Here is a 22,084-nt window from a genome sequence, read left to right as displayed (position 1 = left end):
AGATTATAATACATATCATGTAATTGCTGGTAATAGGAAATTGCTGCTAAAAAAAGCAAGAAGAGGAAAAAATTGTTCTGTTAAGAAAAAAACTGTTCATAAAGTCCAACCGATTCCTAAATATAAATTGAGTTTACCAAAAGTTAAGAAACGACCAACTTAACTGACCCTGTAATAGTAATGAAACGGCGCCGCTGTACATAAATATTTAAAATTAAAACTTAGAAACAGTAGTATTAGTAACTCTATATTCAATATTTTTCTTTTCACTTCCTGTTCTGCAGATAGATACATTTATACAAGTGTAAATTAATAATACAATTAGTAATACATTAATATATTCATGTGCATTTTATCAATTTATAAATTTTATTAATAAAGACAATTCCATTGAACGTATATCTCCAATTGTGGGAAGTTTTTATAAAACAATTATTCGAGATTTATATGCTTACCACAGCTTATGCTAGATAAATATTAACAATGGTGCGTATATTTAACATATGTACATTTTGCCGATAATTACTCTCTGTCAGAATTAGTTTAAATTGCCGAACGTAAGCTATTTTATCGAGTTTCCTTACACGTAGAGGAATGGTGCCTAATACGAGTTCTCAAAATGGAGGAAGATGTCACGAGATGAGAAGTGCACTTTGTCCACAAATACTGTAATTAATCATTTGTTTTCATAGTCAAAAATCAGATAGCAATTAAAAACTGAAAGTCTGAGTTCGAGCCCCGAAAAAATCTACGTGTTGCAGTGGATTTAATATCGTTATCCCGACTCTGGCAGTTGATTCGTTGCCAAAGGAATTGAAAAACATATTCATACGGGTGAGTTGGAGCAATGAATCGAGCTTTCCTTCCGCGTCGTTGACTCGCACCAATTCGGGGATATTTTTCTACGGGGGCGAGCCCGAGGGTTACGACGTCTATTTAATATTTTACGATCTCAGAGGTGTCCCCATATACAAAGCGCACGAAACGAAAGCTTTACGATCGTTCCCGTTACATACACGCTGAACCTAACCTACAACTGTACTTTTTCAAGCACATGTTTGCTACGTTCTGCGAAACATCCAAACCAGTCACGTATATGTGTATATATATATATATATATTTTTACGTATCATTTTTCGTTCTTGTTACGCCATCCAGTAATGCGTTTTACCAGCACTGCACGTTTTATTAGCCGCGCGATTCGCACATTTGTTGCAATATTTATCAAAACTGTTCTAACATGAAACTATCAACGGTTACGATTGCGGATGATTACTGATGTTTCGAGTAATCACGTCCGTTACCGTAATTGTGAATTTTTCACGCTTGTGGTTTGACACACAATCGAAAGATGGCGCGATCTCGCAGGTTATATTACTTCTTTAAATAAATATATTGCGAAATTTAATAAGAAACTATTTATTAATATTATAACAAGATTTTTACAATGACCGTTTGCTTTGATTGATTATTAACAACTGAGAATACAAAATATTTTCTGCCATCTTATTTTCTTCTTTCTTCATTTTAAGTCAGCCTCGTCGCTATTAAACTCGCTTTTTAAAATACGCGCGCCACCACATTTAAACAAAAGAGTGGAAGTGTCGCGCGAGTCGTTAGTGCGAAGTGAATCGTGATTGGTAAATGTCACTCGTATTAGTGGCTGTACTGTTCGTTCGGTCGTTTGACTTGTCTGTTCAAAAGTGACAATTTAACTTAACCATTTTAGTGCTACGGACTATTTAGAAAATCGTGTATATATTGTTTTGTGTCCTTTTATGTATGAAAAACGCAGAAAACTTTCAAGGATCGTTTATTTCTCAACTGTTTTAGTTCCATACGGCGTATATCAATAATATCTTATTTGTTTGCGTTTCAATGATATAGCTTTGTATTGTCATATTAATTATATTCAAATATTATTTGGATAAGTGCAGTATTATTATTCACTTTATTCGTTATTTCATTACTGTTCACTTATATATTTTCGTATATTTAACAGGCGAATGAAAATTATATTTAATCATCCGGTATGATATATAAGCTTTGCTTGTTCACTGAATATTTATACATTTACTGGACAAATGAGAATTGTATTTAGCTATATTTCGGTGTGATATATAAGTGCCAAATTTAAAACGATTTAGAACTACGTTACCGACGACACATAAATATTATCGACAGCGACGGTGAATTTAGTGGCAAATCATCATCAGACGAGGCTGCAAAAAGGTTAGAAAAATAAAATGCAACGTACATCTACGTTTAACGCCAAGCACAATAATGGTTTGTTGAATTCCATACTTCACCCTTTATACACACCAAGTGCAGATGTTGTAAGCCATTCTTACTTCAAAGTTACAAAACGTACTTGTTATAATGGAATCGTTAAAACTGTTGAATTCATTGTTAATCCATAATTCACAGTTTGATAGACTTGTTGATTTTACGTTACATAAATTTTCTTATATAGGGTGGCCACTCAAAAAACTGAAAGGTCATAACTCGTTTCAATCTTTCTTTGTAGGTTATGCAAAAAATTACTGAAAAAGATCCATCGACTATATTCCCAAATAAAATAATAAAAAATTAAAAAAAAAAAAATAAAAACACATGTGTTTGCAAGAGTTATTTTTGTTTTGTATCATTCAGTCTTTCAGCGACCATCCTATAGTTACGAAGCAAATTTGATCCTAAATTGCGCTAGCAATGAATGTTCGCCAAAATCCGAGTTTCGTTGGCTCCGGTGAACGCGGGGGGAGAGGCTGTCCGCGAGAAAAAATGGCCGACGAGCGGTTAAACTGCAGAGCGGCGTGTTTTACGATCGCGCGATGCGTTCGTGTAACAACGGGGGCTACAATTGCCAGGGAGAAGCGCTACAATCAGCAGGGGCATTGACTCGTCGCGGCAAAGTTTCGTTCAACAGGCAGCGGGAGCGTGTTTCTGCACGGGTCGACACGCGCCTGCACGCCTGTTCGCGTTACGTTCTCCACTCGGTTGAACGCGCGCGCGTCGCCGCTGACACTCGACGGCCATTTGCTACCGCGTGTATTCCACTGTAATGTCGCGTACCCCGGCAGCTAATTATTGTCCTCCAGAGTCATTATTCACGCCGGCTGCGCGCTAGTTTGAAGGCGCGGCAATTCCAAGATACACCGTACAGCGCGAACCGTGCAGGGAAAAATGTAACACGCGTAAGGCTCACGCGACACGGTTGGTCGTTCGGTGAACAATGCAGCCGTCAGCTGGCCGCACAAGTGCAATCGCCGCGGTAGATGGCTACAGTGACGCGGGTCGAGAGACATTTACGCAAGAAACTCGCGAAATTAACGTGCCAGTTTGTCACTCTCGAGGGAAACAACTGTCCCTCGCGTCGCGGCACGTCCGCCTCTTTCTCGTCTCAGCCATTAGAATTTCTCTCCCTTTGCCCGCTCTTCTCGTGTTTCCCCTGCTCTTTTCCTAGTTTCCATCGACGGACGCGGATCTACTTTGCCGCTGTTTCGCCGACACGTGGGAAACACTCTGTATCTATCTCGTACACAGAAACGAAGTTGACGCCATTCGAAAAGCTTCCATTTTCTTTCAAGCACGACACGTCGCTCCTCTTTCTCGTGCTTGACCGATCCTCAATTAACCACTATCCGACAGCTAGTTTTTTTTTTTTTCCTTCCTTCAAGAAGATGTCCAGTTTTTACGTTTGTTACTAGCCGGAGGAGAAAAAGGTCGAGACAGAGGGGAAGACTTGTGAAAAACTTGGGACAATTGTGAAACTGACTCGGATCCGGGCTTCGTTGGTTTCATTCCGGGGTCAACTTAAATTTGAGAGTTCTTTGATAACACCGCGAAGTAGCCGGTTCTTTGTTCGCCCGTCTTCTCTCGGAGAGAAATCCTTCGAAAGAGTAGAACGAAGAGCGGAGGCTGGGGGAAGAGGGAGAAAATAGAACTGGGAGAAGAAGACCGCGTCGCGCCGCTGTCCGTTACCAATTGTATTTCGTCCGTCTCTGCTGTTTCGCGTTCGATTCATATCCCGGGATGGTGTTCGACGAGGCGTGACATCGTCCCGAGGAAAAAGTTAGATGGGAAGTCTCGAAAGTTGGAAAACCATGCGAGGAGAGATGTCGCGAGTTTGGCTTCTGGCTGTTCCAAAGTGTATTTAATTTTACAGCAATTTACAGGATTGTGAACTAGTCTTGTCCAACCGAGAGCAGAGATTACTTTTCCAACTCTGATCAATGTAGAAATTCTGTACGGTCGGAATTCTTAACGATAATTCTTCATCTAACGATTTTGATACGCGGCCGGCCGCGTGCTGTTGAAACTCCTCGTTAAAAAACATTGATTTTATCAATTTACGCGACAACGAAAACGAAATTATCTTCGAATAATTTCCGAGATATTTAACAAAATACTACCCTAACTTTGAGGATAGTTTTCAACATCGGCCATTGCTGATAAAAAAAAAATTTCTTTGAAAACTATGTTCGTGCCAAATGTCATGAAAATCGGCGATTCTAGGTTCGGTATGTTCCCTTGTAAGTGTAACAGGCTCGCGAGTCAGCAATCATCTTGACCTACGCGGTGCTTTCGAGTTATATGATCTTGTAAACGTTAAGGAGAATGAGTCGAAAGATGTCTAACATACAGGCTGAACCAAAGCTAACTGGCCGCCCCCCACTCTCCTGATTGCTAGCGTTACCCCCTCCACTGCATCGATCTTCTCCACTATGTTGAAACTCTTTCCTCGCGCACGAGCCCCACTCTTTGTCTGTTGATTTCTCTACTATGCAAGTGGAGAGACTATTTTGCTTACTCGATGTGTCGATATTTACCCAGATATTTTTCTGGCAAATCATTCCATGATTTGATAATTTGGTTTCATTATTTAATTTAACTTTCACAGTTAAACGCAGCCAAATGCTGACTACTATCCGCGCAAAATGTATACACTCAGCAGGCTCGTCGCGAAAAGATACGACAATATTCTTGCGCTAACAAGAGATTAGCATTGGTGGTACTCGTTCACTCGAACGCGCTATTATGTCGTCTCGTGTCGTGGATTACGCTGCGAATTTTTTTTATCGGCCATCATTCCCCCATTCTGCTCCCTTATCAGCGATTTCCCACGCCATCATCAATTCCTCCCCCTCGCGACGTAAATCCTCTTACCGGCGACTCTGCCCTCGCGTATTTCCCCCCGGCCGCTGTTTCTTAATTCTCGATTTCCTGCATCTTCCTTTTCCTCTTCCGAGGGACGAGAATTCTCTTCTCGCGAATCCTCTTTCTTCGCGTTCAAAGGACGCGAATGGTGGTCGATCACCTATCGATCTACGTAGACTTGCATAGGTGCATAGTTGGTCGCGTTCCTTTTCCGTGTTTCGCAATCTTACGCGAAACCTCGTGAGCCTCTGGTAGCTTACTCCTCGAGCTGCGTCCGTGTGCGAGTTTACGGACAGCTTAGAGCCGCGACTACGAAATTCCACGTCTCGGTCGGTCGGCGAAATTGAATCCAACCTCCGGGGAAATGTCGGTCGCGTTCGCAAAGTCCGAGCTCCTTTGGCCAAGCCGTCGCCCCGGCCAACTCGATTATCAAATACTCGTCCCAAACGTGGACGCGTGCTTTCGAGCCATGCTTCTCGTTCTCTCTTTTCTTTCTCGATCTTTTTCTTTCGTTCGTTATCGAATGTGGACTCTGTCGCGCGTTCGTCAAACACCGTAATACCGTTTCACGCGTAACGCAAAAATTTGCGTCGAGCAGAAAGTGACTCGCTTCTCGCGCGCGAGTTTCGCACGAACGTACAGGGTAGAAGGAAAAGTTTGTGTCATATATGAATTCTACACTTTAGATTTGATGGAAATACGGGTAAAGAGTTTGCCACAGAGTTGACCTTGATTTTGAATTTCAAAGGCAAAATTTTTTTTTGTTTTTAACCTAATAGTTCTTTTGAAAAGTGGCGAAAAATTTAACACTGCGGACGCGTGCGTGCTAACAGCGACTTTATGATTCTGGACGCGTCGACGTAATGTTTGTATTACGAATCAGTCAGTTTTGATTAATTAGACTCGCACCGATGCTACAACTATGATAAATTAAATGTTAGTGATATCTAATACGAAAATTGCGTAAAATAAACATCCACGCGTCTAGAGCCATAAAGCCGCTGTTATGTAGATCCACGCGTCTAGAACCATAAAGTCGCTTAATGTAGATATTAATCATTTATTTATATAAATTTATATACCATTATTAATTTAAATATTAATAGTTTTCTTATTTAAAATTTAATATTATGCCTGAAAAAGAAATAAATTGTAAATTTATTTATAAAGATGTTAAATTCTTTTAATATTATTTATATTTATATAAAATTTATATTTATAATATTCTTTTAATTTTAAAAATTAATAGTTTAATATTAATTAATTAATAAAAATATTTTTAAATTTGCAATGTTTTTTATAAACTATAATTTAAATTATTTATAAAATTAAATATAATAAATATAAATATATTTAATATATAAAATATATAAATATATTTATAAATAAAAAAATAAATAAATTTTTTTTATTAACTTTAAAATAAATAATTATTGTTTATATATATATAAATTTTTTAAAAATAATTGTGTACTTTCATATTAATAATAATCTTGATAATAAATATAATAAATATAAAATAAATTTATTAAATTTAATTATTTCATATAAAAAGCACGCACACATCCGGAATGTTAAATGATTAAGCAGTGTCACTTTCTTTGAGTTCCTTCGAATATTTTGGCAAATTATTTGGATCAGCGCTTCCCAACCTGTGGCACGCAAAAATAATATTGGCATTGACGAAAAATACCAGAGAACCTAGTTAAAATAAAAACACAGGAACAAAGTTACAGAGTTCCGACTTGAAATGCCATTGGATTAATTCGAGTCGTTTGATTATTTAGCTGACCTAAGGAAATTGAAAAGATAAAAAAACAAACTTTTCTGAGGGATGGATGGAAGTTTCTAAGAGAAGGGCAAGTTTGGGAACCGCTGATCGGCGTGTCGTATCGCTTCATTTTCATTTTCGATAGCAAACCCACACAGTGCCTGCTATTTAAAACTCGAGCCGAGTTAGACTGCGAGAATGGCGAGAATGGTTTCGACAGAGAGAGAAACAGGAGGCGAATTTCTTGGTCACTCGGACTACGGGGCAAACGAACGTTTCGCGAGGGGGGGGGGGGGGGGGGGGGGGGGGGGGAAAGGGACGGACAGAGTGAGAAGGGGACTCTCGGTCGCGAATAGGATCGGTCGTTGAACACGGACGTTGACCGGTTACGATCGAACCGAATCGTAAAGGGAAGAAGAACAGGTCGAGAGAAAAGAAAAGAAAAGAAAGGAGTGAAAAAAAAAAAAAAGGTGGCAGACGGTGGAAAACGGCAGAAATCCTTGATCCAGGGAGAAAGAAGAAGCGTGGAAGAAAGGAGGGAACCCGGTGTCTAGGAGCGTATTCAAATCGAATCAACCGACGAGTGCCTCCATTAATTAGCACGAAATTGAATTAATGCGTGGATCACGCTGGTGGAGAACGAGCAGCCGGCTGAATGACGCTCGAATTAAACATTCATTCGGTCGAAATGGAACTTATGTAGCGGGAGGACGTCGATCTGGCTCAATGAACCGAGAGAGAGAGAGAGAGAGAGAGAGAGAGAGAGAAAGTGGGGGGCGACCTGGTTCGTAGATCCAATTCGAACAGAGATAAAGGAGGATGGTAACTGTGTTACAAAAGTCAAGTACGCGGGAACGTGGCCTACTGGACGAAACCATTGTTGAGCCAACACACAGATGTCCAGAAGAGAGTCGAGTGGCCCCCATATGGTCGATACGATGAAACGCGGATGAACGAGTTGCCAAGTATCATCTTCCACTGTTAAATGCGACGGGTTGCAAATCGGCGGGGGACCGAGTGGATTTTTGATGCGTTTGAGGTTCACTTTTTTTTCTTTCTTTTTTTTTTTTTTTTTTTTGATCAGTCATGGGGAATGATTTATTAGAAAATGACGAGTTTGAACGAAATGGTAATCAACAGGCTGTGAATATTCGTGGAAATTTATGTTTTTACGGATTGGACGATTCGTGATAATTTTGTTAATATAATCTTATTCTTTTTAATACGTTTCATATTTGAAAGAACGATAAAAGTTTCACTGCGATTAGAAACCATCCATCATTCGAGGGTTAAGTCCATCGTTAGTTTTTTGAAGGTTTTTGATCTTTCACACTTGTCACATTTATACGGAAAAAAAAAAAATTGTAGAGAGAAGAATCACAACATCAACAATTTCATTAAATATCTTTGATCGCAGAGCACAAGACAATTTTTAAGTAATCAAGCTGATTTTCTCCTGAATTTATTCTGTTATTTATCATTATAGCCCTGCGAAAGAAGAACCACGAAGAAAAGGATCGCAACAGTTGGCGATCGGCTGGCGTTCGGCTTTCGAATCGGCACGACTTGAAAAGTTATTTTGTTAAACACATCGCGAAGCAGCTTTCTGGTAAATAAAATAAAGCCTCCAGAAACTTGGTGCTCCACCTTCATGATCAATAAACTTGGTTCAGTCATGAGTTTACTTTGCCCGTGTAAAGTTCTCGATTCTCCTTTCCTTCCCGGGGATTCCGCGAATCTCGATCGTTTACGTTCGACAAACAACCAGTAGGATGTTTGCTGAATAATTTTTGTCATACAAGGAACTCGACAACCCCTGCGAAAAATCCACGCCACGTTCAAGTTCTCAAGCTTCGGAATTCTAAACTATGTAACGAAAACTCCTTTGCCTCACTTGGATCACTCCTTTGCCTTACTTCGAAAGTAAACACACCGAGCGGCTAAACGAACAGCAGTTTATGTAAAAACTAAGTTCCTCCGAAGGCATAGCAGGTCAATTAAATAGATTGAACGATCGAAATATGCTTTCGTAATCTTGCGCGCGTTAAAATTGAAAAATAAGAAAAGGAACTTTGTTTTAACCAACTCGAAAGTAAACGGACGATTAAACCGAGCAACGTTTATTTCTGTAAATCTTCGTTTCGCGAATTTAAAGGATAAAACGGAATTATTTCGTAATTGTAAAATACGTGCTTGGAAATAGTAAAACAGCTACTACGTAGAGGGGATTCTTTATTTTACCGGATTCATTATTTTTATGCTTCACTCGGTTAATTATTTTTATGTTTCGAGTAACTAAACGAGATTTATTTCTACAAACTTTATTTCGACTAAATTCTGAAAGAGAAGGGAATTACGAGGCTTCAGGATTCTCAACTACGGAATATTAAATTTTTAAATGAAAGTTTCGTTTCGCTTGTAATTAGCTAAGTGCTTTCATGGATAAATATTCGAAGAAGATGAAAATCTGTTTTCGTAAATTCCACTTCCGTAAATTTAAAATTACTCTCCGTCTGTCTGTCATTAAATGTCAGGACTCTATTTTCAGAACCTTTCAACTTGAAAAATGTTATCGTTTTAATACACTATCGATAAGTTAATTAAATTGAACAAAATTCTGTCAATCGTACAGAATGTGCATAAACTCGTATAAAAAGAACAAGAGAAATTTTTGTCCAAATTTTCCTCCATTATTGATCCTCGGGAAACGAAAGTTCGAAAACAAAAAATACACGAGTCTCAACAATTATGTCGCTGAAAAATTAATGATTTCTTTAGCATGTCGTTTAGTTATTTCAAGAAAATCCGTAATGCAATGTCTATTCATATATCACGTCTGTGACTCGATCTACAAAGTACATCTCGCACATCTCACTTAACGATCGAAATCAAATCGTAATGTTTCAATAAACCTTGCGTTACTTCCAAATATTCAAACAATCAAGATACAAATCTCAGGAATGTGAAGAAGAAAAATTCACAGTTCTCCGAGTCTACGCTCGAACATAGATCTTCAAAGCAAATAGCGAGGTACGAGTGCACCTTTCCTCGTACCTGGCCTAACCGCAGAGCGGATGAAATGCAAAATAGAAACTTGCCGCAGGATTGGCGATTCGTCGAAGAGTCCGTGTCAAAGGGAAATAAAGAAAGGAAACGAAAGGAAAGGCTAAACCCTCTTGCCCTTTGATGCACTCTGCATAATCCTGACCGACCTCAGGGTGGCAGCCCAGGCTGTAAAGGTGTCTTAAGGATTATATTTGCGAAGGAGAAATTTCGGAGTTTCTTCAACAACGGGGAGGACAGGGCAAAGAAGTGGAAAGGACCCAGATCTCGGAAGAAAGAATTCGACGATAACCATCTATGGCGACTGTCCCGTTTGAAAGTTTCTGGGGTAGAAGAACGAACGTGTCGCAGGAAGCAACGTGACTAAATGGACGTGGATATATATTCACCGTGTCGGAAGATTCGGTGAAATATATACGATGAGCTTACTTACGAGCTTTTTTTCTTTCTTTTTTAATTCCATTATTTTTCGGCAATTGAGTTCACGAACGTAGGACTGCCGATTTTAAATCGAAGACATATCTGACAAATATCAGTGTGACATGTACACTGTTCTATAAAATCTAATCTGTAAAAGATACATATATGCAGCTGTATATAAATATCATGAAATAAGTATACCTCATAATGAAATATATGAATTCAAGTTAAAAAGTTTGGAACACAATGGAATTTTGTAAGAAACAATGGCTTTCTAAACAGATAGTTTACTCTTTCATTAGAATTTAACTATGAACTAGCATCTCAGCTGAACATTAGAAATAACAATTTAGGATCAATAAATTTTCAATAAATTTTCGATTTATTTAAAATCTCTTAATAATTCTAAATTCTCGTAATCTAAAAAAAGTAAATTGCTGTTAAATCTGTAAGTTATTGAACAGTCAAGAATGAACAGAAGTTGTTGTTTTTCGTGATGGTGAACGTCCCAGGTGAAAAAAACTAGCTTACACGCGAAGTTAATCTACATTTTTAATCCTCCATTTTCCGCTCCACAAAGAAACGATTCTTTAGCGGTCATACTTGTCACGCGTTGGAAGATACATTTCCGCTGGTGCAATTTGTTCCGCGATTCAGCATACATTTTTTATCGAGCGCGTTGCGATGCAATTTTATTAGAGCGCGGATGGAGAATCGCATCACGATGTAACAAGTCAAGAATGTTTCTCGTCCGCTGTGAAATATTGCAGGTCGCAGCCGAAATTTTTTCCTTCTTAGTCGCGCGTGATCGATGAACCCTGCTGAGGAATTTTGAGAGACGAACATTCACGAACCAAAATCAAAATTACTAGCATTTACAAAGCGAATTCGATTTTACCGATGAATATTTTATACACCATATGCCAAGGTAGATTTTCACGGCGTATCTTGCTCTTTTATCATTCGCGTCACGTGAATATTTTACATTATAATTTTATTTTTATTATATATTTTATATTATAAGCAGAGTTTCGTTCCTAAATCTGTTCGATTCTGTCTGTTAATTTCTAAATCTATACGATTAGTATTGTGGTTACACCACAGAAATCTTTTAATCAATATTAACAAATTTGGAGCACTCTGTCAATTTTGGATAAAATCATATTTTTCCAATACGACGCGTTGATAAAGATATTGTTACTATTTAATTAGAAAAACAGTAAAAAACACAATCTCTCGTTGGCCAATAAAACTGCTAAATGTTAAAGAAATCTACGTGGAAATAGTTTTTGTTTGGAGGATAACGTATCAAAATATGTTAAAACGGTATAGTTAAATTTCAATCTTAATATATTCTATATTTTAAAAAATTAATATGCCTAGATTATTCGAAAATACTGTTGTATATTTTATTTTATTGACTCACAGGTTTCGACGACGGTGTAATGTCATTAGAGTTGGAAAGTGCACATTATGTGTATCTACCAAGCAATGAACAATATGTCTGCAAATATTGGATTATTCATTACGGATATATAGCAAATAATGGGTATTACTAAATAATTATTAGGCGTTGAATACACTAATTAAAGGGAATAATGCCAGATAAAGTTGAATATCGTATATCAATGAAGAAGAGACAAAAATATACTCCAAACTATGCTATAGACTGTACTCCAAATTGCCCGACTATTATTTAATGATTTTTCTAAATTTTCTCTTTCAAATGAAAGATAGAAAGTCGTAGAAACAAATAATGTACAACAGTCTAGACATTCTTGACTTATGCTATTGCAATTTAAAGTTTCCTGTCATGAAACATGTCTGGAAAGTATAATTATATTTTAATTGATGTTTTATTCAACACTGTCGATAATTATAAATTTACGATTGGACTAAATTCTAAATAAAATTGTTTATCTTCTAACATATCTTTTATATATTTTTGCATTCATATTCCTTCTTATATATTTAATCTGCTAATCTACTGATAATTAAACTGTAAATTTTTAAATACTTATATTTAAAAACAATATAAAATATTGTACATACAAATATGCAAACTTTAGCACGTATTATAATGTTAAATAGATGAAACAAACTTTTGCTCAGGCATTTCTTTATTTGCCTTTATAAAAGCATAAAGTTGCACAAATATCAGGAATCAATTAATGATCAATAATATCAAGCAGAATATAGTCAGAACATAATTCTTTCGTCTTATTGTTGAACACAATTTTCAACTCTTATTAATTAATTTATTTTAAATAGTACTTTAGAATGGTTTATTTTAAAAAGTAGATACAACGCCTTCAAGTTCTGAAATTTCGCTATAATGCTCGTTTCACTGCACCAATTTTACTCGCTTGTTAATATAAACGAGTATTCCCAATCTTTCGATCTTTCCACTATAAACCTTTAATCCCTCCATGTTACACACATTACGTCTCTTTGTGCAAATACCTAACTAATCTCAACGACGTAATTCAAGAAATGTGATTTACGATACACGGCAAGACGATCGATTTTAAAACTTCCAGATAGATCTCGACACGCGTTACGCGAACGAGACACGACATCGCTCGCAGCGGCTGTTGGAAACTTCCCGTGATGACAAGGATCACTTCTCGTTGGATAACCAAATTTCCAAAACGAGAGAGATGACTTCTCACGACGGAACTCGGCGTATCGGCGAAACCGAGCCACTGTTAAACTCATTATCATACATCATCTCAGCCGAACGAGCGACGAACGTTTCGAGGAACGTTTTGAACGTTTCGTTGCCGATTCTTCTCGACACCGGGGCTAAGAGCGTGCGCGCGCTAATTCACTCGTTTCGTTGGTCGACGAGCTCTCCTCTGAAAAATTCCAGCTAATTCTCAGCTGGAACGAGGCTTCAGGGTCTCTCGCGATTCGCAACCGTCAAACACGTTTAGCATTTTTAAACGGCGTTTTAAATGCAAACGAACGTCGGCAGATTCCCGTCGTGATGCAGAGATGCTTAATCGAATTGCACTAGAGTTTGCACTTGTACTCACTCAGTGAAAATGGTAGATTCTTGAAAGGGAACTACCTTGATAGTATAATTTGAAGCTTCGAGATTAGAAAGGATATTTTTTTATAAAGTTTCTCCTCTCAATGAAGTAATTATCTTCTTCTTGCTTTTAAATGTCTTTCTGATGGAATAATTCTGTCAAATGACATTGGCAGACGTTTAAGAGAGAACCAGATTGGCGATACAACCCGGAGTTTCGAGATTTAAAAAAGTTTTTATAGATTTTGAAAATTTTTTCATTGACAGGACAATTCTCAATTGAGCGTCTATGTACGATAAACTTTTTCTTTTTTTTCAATCGGGAGATATATCACTTCTTCTTTTAATTTCATCGATACAACAACATGCAATTCGTTCGAAATCGACTACGTTAGAATTCGATAGTTAATTATAATATTTGATGATTAGTATAGCGCCTAACATTTGACAATTAAACCAACCAACCAACAAGCAACACGCTCGAAATGAAATTGTAATTAGCTACAGTAATTCACTACATGATGGCTAATAGTTAATTATTTGACCAACAATGGCCAATAGTGATCAAACGATATATTTTATGTCTAAACAGAAGATTTTAAATTATAGTCAATTTACGTACATTCTGTGTTTCTTCATTGGGGAAAATGCACAGAATATAAAACATTCGTAATTCTAAAAGTTTGAAACGGCATAAAGAAAACATAGAACAATAATTGATAATGAAATATTACTCGATTTGTAACCGAGTTGAAAAAAAAAAAAGAAATTGATCTTTCCGTATGAAATACATTAACTTTCCTATTTAGTCCAGCAACCTGTAACTTTGTTCGTAAATTTGTTCTCCAATAGCATAGCAAAGGATTTCAGTAACGGAAGTGTCTCGGAATAACCAGCAACTCGTCGGTCCCTCGAGAAAACGTCCGCGATACACGCGGCCACGATTCTAACGATATGTATGGTGGACGCGGAGCCGAGGTTTGATCGCGTGCCTATCCACATTCCACCGCTCGTCAGACTTTTAAATCGAGAATACGAAATGGCAGAGGTGCGTCGATATAAACCGAGGCTGTGCCTCGGCATAAAATCGTTTCCCGTAGTTTCCGTGGATTTATGGACGGTGCCAGCCCCATACACCAACCGGCGGTTAACAATCGATGTTTCGGTTTAACATGTAAACACCAGCGATAACGTTGTCCGTTGACAATCTAATAAATACTCTGGCAGGATATTTCTTGCGTTAGAACGTTTCGCGAGCTGGCTGTCGAATGAATTTCGCTGGTGTCAAATCGATCGCGTTCTCTGTACGAAAATTTTGTTTATTCCATCTATTGGTACAATTGGTGTCTAATGACTTTACGTTCGAATAATCGATAGCTTCGAATTTAATGTTTTCTAGTCGTCGCTGTCGATGGTGGCAATTTATATTTCACCTGAGAATGTATCATAAATATTAATTGCATTCTGGCTGATTGAATGTGCCAACTGAAAGAAAAGCATCGATATTTTATTCCCACTGAAAGATCAAATTTACTGGACTATCATTGTAAGAGTTATATGTAGAAAAAAATTCCACTCGTAAAAATTTTATTACAAGAGATTGGAACTTTATTGCCATATGCTTTAAGAAAAAACGGAAATTTTAAACACTGTATAGACTCAAATACTACAGTTATGTTTTCTCTTTTTTTTTTCACTTAATTTTAAGATTCTCTCTATCTCTGATATTAAAGAAAACAATGTCGTTGATGTTACCATTACATTGTTCAAAAATTTCTCACTCTTCGCACACTCCAATTGCATCGTAGGTTAGAATTGTTTCTGATTTGATTCACGACATTCTATGACTAACAATTTAATCAAGATCCATAATGAAGGGCATATTTGGGTACATAAAATATACAAAACTCTTCATGTTCTACTTTAAACGGTTGAAATTTGTCAGATAGACCAAGGATAGACGAAACTACCCAACAAACCAGGAAAACAATCAAAACTTAACTCGAAAAACAAAGCGTAAAGCAATAAATTTTTATCATTCCACGAAACATTGCACGAGATACAAGAAATAAAAGACAGAAGCAACCGAAAACGGAGTAAATTCGATAGTTTAATACGACGGAGAGTAATTAGCAAATGGCCGGTGAAATTTCTCGAATTAGTTATGGAAATAAGTATTGTACACGGTTTCACCGTTGGCGCGCGATTTCACAGCGTGACTCTGACGCCAGTTTCGAGGATTTCGCACGGTTTTACGAGCTTTTGACCCTTTTTAACTCGGTCACGAACGAAAGTCACCGCGCCGGGGAAAAGATATACCTGCTGGCCCCGCGTTTGCACCTGGCTCTCGGCGAAATTTCGGAAAACGCCCCCTCCCACGCGGGGGAAAGCTCGTACGCGGACAGGTAGATGTACGGACACCGTGCAGTTTACATACCCCCGGCTCGTAAATCTTGTCTGTCTTTCGGGGAATTTACATTCCATCGCTGTCCTGCCAGTCGTAAAATTCCGCTTGGAACAGGTGTAGCCGCGCTTCCGCGATATTAAGGTCTTTTTTGCAAAGCGCGGTTAGAGAGCTTTTGTCGGCCATCGTGCAGCTGAATAATTATGTGCGTGACAAGCGGCGGAACAAAGGAACCTTCGCCGAAGAGAGATTATTGGAAAAAGATAGATAGGTTTAACGTACATGGTCGACGTACGAGGTTATTTGCCTGTTTCGTACCTATTCCAAGATTTATCCTCTCTCGTATTTTTTTACGAAGCGGTACGTTTCGTTGTCACACACGAGCTACCCGATTTGAAAAATTCAGAATTTCCAATTTCCACGCAAGCGTATATTAATTATTATTATATGCGTTGAAATATCGCTTGTCTCGTTCAAACTCTCCAATTTTATTAAAAACATGTGAAACGAAATTGAAAATTCTAAGTGATCCGAATTCAATGGCCATGTATGCACGTATAAAACCGTACACTTTACCTGCGTTGTACAAAACATTTCAAAACTTCATTCGAATTACGATTAAAAAAGCTTTTAATGATTCTGAAAATGTATACAGAAGTTACGAAGTACTTATAGTACAAGTACTTAGGCAGTATATATTTCGTAGTCAATCTATTCAATCTAGTGATTTCAGTATTCAATATATATTTACAATAAATACTTCCAATATACATTTTCAAGTTGGTCCCAAGTTTCACCGACGTAATCACGAAACTCGTGTCTTACCAGAAGATTAATAAAATGTTAGAACGTTTCATATACATAGCTCACGTAACATAAATTTACATATTCACATAAAAATACATCTACTATATTCTACTCTGTGATACGAATGCTTTTGCCAACAACCGTCTAAGGACTTTTAATTCAGAAATCACGGTCGAACAACGTCTAACGCAACGTGCGTTCTTGCAGAGATTCCTCGCCTGCGGATTTACTTTCCGATGGTAACTCTATCGTCAAATTCGATTTTGAATGCCGAGCGATATATTCAATTTCGATGGCGACGTTGCACATATTGCTTTTACGCACGCCCGACTGGTAATCACGTTTTACAGGCGAGAGACTATGGAATCAGTCAAAAGGATCAATTTGCCTGCCTTAAAGAGCGCATTGTAGAAACCCGTCGCTCGTCGAGCATAATGCGAAATCAAATTGTCAATCATGATCCTAGTCTGCATAATTTACTCTTGGCCAGGTCGATTGGCTGATTCGATTATTCGTATCACATTGTGTCGAACTGCACACGAACCGACCGTCAATTTGAAACCAATGCACCGCGTTAGTGTAACAGGATTCTCTTACTCCGCTGGTTTATAAACACGCATCCTTTGCACAAAGACGTTCTACTATGAATTACCATGTTAACGTTAACCAAACGTTGTTGTTCGTGCTTGCTACGGTGAGACGCGTAACTCTGTCTCTCTCAAGTATTCTTGGCATTTTCAATTGTTTCAACGGAAACAAGGTTAGGAATCGCGTTATTTAAAAAATGAATTAAATTTCGGTAATAAATATTATCAATTTGTAGAAAAGCAGTGCTTTAATAAGAAAATACTACGTAACAAATAACTTTTCCCGTCAAATATTTTAATAGTTTAAGTTTTCGCCTAATGTTTCTCTGTCATTTACCCTGCGTTACAATTTAAGCACTATTCATTTTATAATCGTAGCGAATTCATAGAAAGATGAGTGACGAGTTGTATATTTTATAGTTTCATCCATACTACGAGATATTTTGTTGAATTTTGTAAACTTCGAATGTATAAACTTGGGTACTTGGGTACTATTACACAATAGAATTTATTAGTCCTACAAATGTGCAACGTGTAACTAAATAATAATAGGTATCAGTTGAATTGGACAAGATGGTGTTTCGCCCGTGGTGTTTCGCTCGAATCAATTAAAACAAAATGAGTTCGTAATTACAGCAGACCAACTGCCACAATGCTACTCGAAATACAGAATGCATCGCATGCATTGCATGACTGCTTACTATTAAAGATGTGATAAATAACCTCATCAAATTCTTAAACGAATTCAAACTACCAACGAAAATATTACGGTACACTGTGATGATTATACTGAACTATCGACAATTCGTTTTATTTATACAAAATTGAAATGTTCGATATTTATAGGAAAGTGATTTTCAAATTCAGTACGTCAATTAATTCCTCATAATTCGAACTGTTTCTTTTTGAAATTTTAATTTAATTTAAGGAATAAATTCTTGCCATCTATGTATTTATTTATTTTCGATTGTTGTAAAATAGTTGCTCTATTAATTTCGTACAAGGTTTATTAGATATATATTATCAGTACAATAATTTTCACGTACAACAATCGCTCTATACCTACAATATAGAAATATCCAAAGTGAAAAATTCGTTAAAACGTCTATACGAATGTTTATTTCTTGAACATCGTCTATTTCTCCAACTGTACATATAAAAATCAAAGCATTTAATGTGAATTAAAATAAAAAAACACGTTGGTTGAAATAAAACGTTCGTACTTGCATAACAGCTCCACGATTATGTATTTCTCTGCGATTCACTCTATTTGTTATTATCTTTACTAATTCCTCTTCCCTTCCCTTCATTGTTTTTTCTGTCCTTCTCTCTGTTATTCGATGTAAATTTTGGATGCGACTTCGAGCAATATCTCCTCTCCCGGGGATATATATATTTCGATGGAATATTTCCGACGAAATACAGTTTACTGATGAGGAAACGGAAATACACGGAATCGGCGAAGTCGCCTGATAACAAGAATGCAAAGTGGAAAAGTTCTCGGCGTTCGCTCTCGTCGCCAGTTATTTACGCAATCTCCGGTGAACTCGAAATCAACGTTTCGCAAGCAATTTTCAGATCGTACGGGAAAAACTTTCCTCCGCAAAAAGCTGGAATGTGCTGACCCATCGACAAGCAGATATAATCAGGCACGCGGAAAACTTTCGCGCAAGGTACCAGGTAGCTGGATTAAGAACGAGAAATTGCTATTGTAAGTCGAACATTTCCACTCTCGTGGACAACTTGAAGATTCAGCGGGCATTCTGGAGAAATTGCCTTGTAAAACGAAAAATTCCGTTATTCGTTCTACGTGGAGATCGAGAACTAAATTCATGTCTGATTTGTTCGCAAATATTCGTGATTTATTCGTGTGAATTGATCTTTGAATTGGAAAGAAGAAAAATTAAAGCGTTGCCTGGAAATGATAATTCGTGATACAAACGAGATCGTTATTTAACTGTCGTACGAAATTACGCGTTTTGTATATTTAGGTAAAGAGAAACGCAAGTCAGACGTCATTCGTTTGAGAAAGAATTGACAACTTTATCACTTCGGGGAAAGGATTATTTTATTATCGTGTAATTTTCAATTTCTACTGGAAAATTGACGAGAGATTGGAGATAATGCAGGAAATTAATATTAATTAATCCGCTATTCTACCAACGCAGAAACATCCATCACTCTTGTATATACTTAACAAGGTAGTATGCAAAATACTAATTTCGCAGGTAACGAAAATCAGACGGTGGCATTCCATTAGCCTGGTTCTCTTCGGATTCGTGAAATTCAATAACATTGCAAATCACGTTTTACGTTCATCAAATTAAAAAGCAGCAACAAGCACGTTGCCTCGAGAGGAGAATCGTTTCATCATTTTAAATTGCTCAAAAAATTAATAACGAAGGAAATTGTTATTGATCATTTTCTGACGATTCACAGCGAAAAATGTAAAAATTTGCTAAACGTATACACGTGAATTTCCATAAATTTTTATTAAAAATTGTCTCATTTCTAAGTATTACTTTTACGAAGTATATTTGATACAAGTCGTCGTTCTTCTCTGTATTTTATCATTTTCATTTTCCGTCTAGTACCTAACTCTATATAACTCGATACCAATAAAGCAACAAATTCGATTACTTCCTCGCCTCGTCAAATCATGTGACAAGCGTACGTAATATCGCAATAACTGAAAGAATACCCATCACACCCGGACTTAATAAAACAAACGACAGTATGACGCTTTCATACTGTCTGCCCTCTGGTCAGAAAATCCTCATTTCCGCGACAGGTACGAAACGAAGTGGCCATAGGTATCGGAGCCTGGTAGTAACGACTGGGTAGTTTTCGTTCGTTTTCCAGGCTTTCAAGCGACGCTTTTCCCTTTCTCCGAGCCGCGCAGCATTCTTCGACAACGCCGTCCTATGAATCACCGTTTAAAGCGTCGCGTGTGCCAGCGTCGAAATCATTTTTCACGTCGCCGGCTGATTGATACAAACGCGATCTAACCGTGACGAAACTCGCTGCTCTCGGTGGCGGAAAAGGACGAGGAGGAGAGAAAGCGAGAGAGAGAGATTGGAGGTCGTTGAAGAAAAAGAAGACTGCGAAACAGCGAGTCTAGGGTGAAGGGGAGGGTGAAAGGATGGAAGTCGGAGGATGGAAAAACGAGTAAGAAGAGTTAAAAAAAGGGGAGGGAGGGGGAATCGTGGAGAAAAAGAAGAGATGAAAAGCGAAGGAGAGAAGAGAAAGGAGAGAAGAGAAAGGAGAGAAACGACGTGTCCAGCTGGTTTTTACGCCTCGTTCTTTCTCCGCGAGATCCCACGACAATGAGAACGACACCGGCGACATGGGCGGACCTAATTAAGACGGTGAATTCGTTCCCGATGCTAATCACCGCGGCTCGCTACGCCGTGTATATTTAAACGTTCATTAAACGCTTCATTGTACGAGCTGCAGCCGTGCCGTTTTAAAGGGATTAGGAGACGTCAAAGTTACTGCGTAATAGAGAAACGGAGAAAAAGGAATTGCCGAAGTCGAGCTTTCAAGTTTAATCGCGGCTTGTCCTTTTGTTTCTATCTGTCCACGTTTCTTCCTTTTTTCCTTTTTCTCCTTCGTCTATTTTTTTCGGTTCGTCTTTCTCTTTCTTCGTGTTACGTTCGCGAAGCTTCTGTACTTGTTGCAGGACGATTCCTCGCGGAGATATTGTATACAATACAGTTGTGTCACGAAAGTGTCCGAATACGTCGTAAATTATTTATGCTACGTTTGTGATATAAAACATTTCAACATTTCGTTAACGCTGCGATGAGGAATGATTATTATGACATTGTTTGTTACGTCGGGAAATTACTGGCAGCAGCATGAAACCGTGATAAAAAGGCTTTGAGTTTAGCTACCATTGTCTACAGAGTAAACAGTAGACCAACCGTATCATTCTGTCACTTCGAAACATCTTGGCTCGTGTGCTTTAAAAATTCCAATACGTTTCATCCCCAATATCTCTCGTTCACGCCAAACCATCGAAACAACCCTCGAACAAACGAAAAGAATAAAAACCACTGGGAATCCTTTGGAACGCGCTGCGAATTCGATAAATAATACTCTCTCTTGCCCTCAACACTCATCCCAACTTCTCTCTATTCTTTCTCAATATCGAGATAAAAGTCAAACTGCCGAGTCAAATATGCAATTAAACAAATACAGCTATTTCCATTTGTTTTTTCTTTTGGACAATAGAGCGCAGAAAATATTTCGATAATATTTTTTGAACAATTTAATTTGATTTAGTTTAAAAATCTTTTTCAGTAAAGAAGAATTACTATTGTTAATTTTTAGAAGATTTTTAAAAGTGCAAAACTGCATAGAATGTGTGCACAGAGAATCTAAAGTACAGTGCTTTCGGTAACATTTGCTAGATAAATATTCAGATATTTTCTGTTGGGAACGAAGTTAAAACGCGTTTTACTCGAATTAAAAGCATTTTACTCAAATTAAAAGCGTGTTCTGAAAATTGTTAAACTAAAGCTGGAAAAATTATCCTAGTTCATCCTTTCATTCATTAAACTCCGCGAACGGAAAATTGATTTATTTATTTACGAACGAAGCGAGTTATTCAAGGAAACGTAGTTTTTAATTAACCTGAATACATTCGCAAGCATTAATATCCGCTTGTGTGTGTAACGCGAATCGATCGTGATTCACGCAATTGTAGACAATTTATGCAGGAAGACAAAAGGTGAAATAACAAGAAAGAAGAAGCAATCGAGTCAACAATGTGGGTCAAGGAAAACACGTTTCCACGCAGCGATTTATAATTCATTGTAGAACAAATTAAGTGCTAC

The sequence above is a fragment of the Frieseomelitta varia genome, unplaced genomic scaffold (assembly GCF_011392965.1).
Source record: "Frieseomelitta varia isolate USP_RPSP 00005682 unplaced genomic scaffold, Fvar_1.2 scaffold_320, whole genome shotgun sequence".
NCBI classification, from domain to species: Eukaryota; Metazoa; Arthropoda; class Insecta; order Hymenoptera; family Apidae; genus Frieseomelitta; species Frieseomelitta varia.
Note: the sequence above shows the minus strand (reverse complement) of the source record.